We start from the raw sequence: 3,575 nt of genomic DNA, 5'->3' as shown, positions 1-3,575 counted from the left end.
GCATCTGGAGAAGAATGGAGTGGATCCGCTTGAACTTCTCTACTGCCATGGTGGTGGAAGAGTAGATGATGAGGGGGTCGACTGCGACTTCCTTGGATCCGTCGCCACATCAGAGAAGGGTCTCCGATAATGGTTCTGGAGCAAGTCCAGCTGCTCCATTATGAGCTCACTATCGACACTGTTTGCATGGGAGCTGCGGTGATCTGTTGGTGTTGTTGGGCCTCTGTGATCTGCTATCGGTGTCCGTTGTTCCGGCATGGGTTCTTCTGGACAACGGGTAAATATTCGGAGCTCCAATGATGTTTCGGCCCCTACCATTCCTCCTGGGAATGAAGCCAAAGGGGAGGTGATAACTTCCAACTCGTTGTCCACATCCTCCACTTCCAGCAGCTCTAAGGGCATCTCCAGCCGTTGGCCCCTCAGGAGGGGCAAAAAAAACACTCTCTGGGGCGCACCGGCGCTAAACCGCGCACTGGGGGCGTGATGCCCCCAGTCGCGGCGCCCACGGTTAGTCAAAAAAGTCAAATACGGCGCAAAAATGACTCAAATTTAACGCAAACATCGGCGAGTTCATTCAAACTTAAACATATTTTATAAAAAAAAAAACTACCGCGGGCTACCCCCGCCGTCTCCCTTGCCGCCCGCCCACGCGGTTTTACATGCCGAGGAGGCGGTAGAACCGCGTGTAGTCACCGCCGTCGTCGTCATCATCGTCGTCGTTGTCGCCGCCGCCTCCGCCGTCCCTGCTGCATCCCTCCCCTGGTTGGCGCGGCGGGTTGGACGGTCCGGGGGCGTCGTCGTCGTCGTCGCTGTCGAGGACCACGACGCCATGCTTGTCCTCGCGCCCACGCTTGCGGGCGGCGATCTCCTCCAGGGCCCGGTGCTGCCGGACCATCTCGTCGCGGAGGTAGTCGTCCCGCGCCCACCGCATGGCGTCCTCGTCGGAGAAGCCGCGCCGGGCTATCTCCTCGTACTCCGCGGGGAGGACGGGCTCCGGCTTGGGCTCGGCGAGGACGAAGCGGCCGATTGGTGGAGAGGCGTTGGCGCCGCCGGAGCTGCGGGTGCGCGCGCTGGCCGGCGTGTCCTGGGGCTCCGGTTTGACAGGGCGAGCCGCCGGACGAGGAGGAGGACCCCCCGGTCTCCATGCGCCTCGGGGTCCAGGAGCTTCCCCGGCGGCGTGAGAAGGAAGGGGGAGCGGGGTACTCCAGGCGCGGCGTGTTGCCGCCCTAGATGTACTCGAGGACGGCCTCCAACGTGCGCCCGGGCACGCCCCACCACAGACGCCGGCCGGCGGCGTTGAGCCTGCCGGAGGGCACGACGCCGTTGGTGGCCTCGAGTTGCTCGGCCTGACGGCGGCGGAAGTAAGGTTCCCAGAGCGGGCTGTCGGGGGCGTACCGTGGCGCCTCCCTCGCCGCACGCGGCAGGTTCGAGCGGATGCGTGCGATCTCCGCACGCCGCGCCGCGCCGGTCGGTACCGGGGGCACCGGCACGACGCCCGCGCTGATCCTCCACGTCCCGGGCACCTACATGTCCGGCGGGACCGGGTACTCGGCCTCGTAAAGGAGGCGAGCCTCGTCTTCGTGAAGATGGCGGCGGCCGAAGCCGTTCGCCGCCGCGCCGTCGCCTGGGAAGCGCTCGGCCATCGGTGTGAACTGGGGACGGCGAAAGAGAGGAGAGGAGAGGGAGGAAACGACGGCGGCGGGAGAGTGTGAGTCGCCGAGTGCGCCGGGGCGCTTCATATATAGGCCAAGGCGCGCGTGTCACCGTGTGTACGCGTGGCAGGCGAGGGAGGGCGAGGGGCGCGCGTCGTCCGGTCTTCACTGCGCCGCCCGTGAGGCATTAATGGTGCAGGCTGACCGGCGCGGCAGCTTTGGCATTGATTCACCGCGAGAAACGAGGCGATGAGGACGACGAAGGGCCGAGAAGAGAGCCGTGTCGCTGACGCGGCGGGCCCGCGGCTTTTCCGCGCCAAAACAGTTCACCGGCGCCCCCGGGCGCCCCCCAGCGCGCCGGGTTCGGGCTGGGTCCGCCGGCGCTGTTTTCGGCCCAAGCCGGCGAAAATCGGGCTCCTGAGGACGCGACTGGGCCGTTTTTTCAGCGCCGGCGTGAAAAAAACACCTGGGGAGGTCTTCCTGGGGGGGCGGCTGAAGATGCCCTAAATGGTGGTGTTTCGGGCTTGCGGCGATCTTCACATCCCAATTGGCCTAGTCCTTGATTGTGCAAAGAGTGTTTTGCCGCTTAAGCTTTACCAAAGATGGACCACATTGAGATTTACATCCCGTGTATGAAATCTTTCCTGTAAACTCTCTCTAACCCAGTTATAATTTTAGTTTATTAAAGGTCCTAGTTAATTAGTGAAACAGTTGGGTCCTTCTGGACTCTTCTTTCATTAAAAAAGAAAAATATATATTTTTCGCCCCTCAACTCGTTTAAAAGTAGAGAAATGGTCTCTTAACTTCAAAATCAACAAAACTTAGTCTTTTGACTTTTAAAACTGGATAAGTTTAGTCCCTCGTCTTGTTTTGGGCGGTTTTATGCCGAGGTGGTGTGGCATATACTATAGGAAAAAAAAAAGTGGGAGCCGAGCTGCCAGGCATCATTAAGCTCCCTGTCGCCACTTACGCCGCCGCCTCGCGGGCACACAAGCAGAGGAGCGGCAGTGCGCGTCTGTCTGTGCCGGCTGCGACATATGCCTGTCTGACTTTGCCGATGGCCAGCGTCCAGGTGCCAGCCTGCTCGACGGCGGCAACACGACTTTCCGGCGAGAGTAGGCTTGCAACGCTGGCTTGGTGTGGTCCACTCGTAGATTACATGTTGATGCATGTACGCAGCAAAAGCAGAGCAGGCAGCTAGCTTACTTATGCACGTTAATTGATCTAAGCTGATTCCTCTCGGGCCAAAAGCACCGGCCAGTGTTAGCTCTCAACTCACACGCTCAGGTGCACTCTGATGAACACTTAGGACTCGATTGGTTTGTGCAGCGAAAAACTAGACGCGCAGGTGGACACTTGCAGCGACATGCAGGCAGCTGCCTGACTCGACGCGTACGGTCTCCACACAAAATAGCGAGCTCGTGTCCCGCTAACTGAATGGGAAGAAAACGGGAAATAATCAACGGCCTAACTAATTATTCAACAGTCAGAAGCGCATCAGGAAGAGCTTGCTTTATACTCGTACATGACTAGATTGATGAGCTAGCACGAGGCTAGCTTTGTACAGCAGAATGACCATGAGTTGGGTGCTGCCTCGGCTGGGAGGAGCAGCGTCATGCCAACAGCCACTGCGCGGAGTCAAAAACCACTGTACTCGGCAAAAATCACCCGAAGCGGCACGAGGGATTAAACTTATCTTTTTTTTAAAATTGAAGGACTAAATTTATCCGGTTTTAAATGTTAAGGGACAAAGATTTGCTGGTTTTTGCAGTTGAGGGACCATTCCTATATTTTTGAAAAAATTGAGGGACGAAAAATATACTTACCCCTAAAAAAAAGAAAACAAAGCGCACTTTCATAGTTTTCCCCTTCAACATGTGGCCCTGCCATTATCTAGATCTCAGAGGTTGAGGCTCTATTTGG

The sequence above is a fragment of the Triticum aestivum genome, chromosome 2B (genome assembly GCF_018294505.1).
Source record: "Triticum aestivum cultivar Chinese Spring chromosome 2B, IWGSC CS RefSeq v2.1, whole genome shotgun sequence".
NCBI classification, from domain to species: Eukaryota; Viridiplantae; Streptophyta; class Magnoliopsida; order Poales; family Poaceae; genus Triticum; species Triticum aestivum.
The sequence above is the reverse complement of the archived record's forward strand: the minus strand, read 5'-3'. Positions refer to the sequence as shown.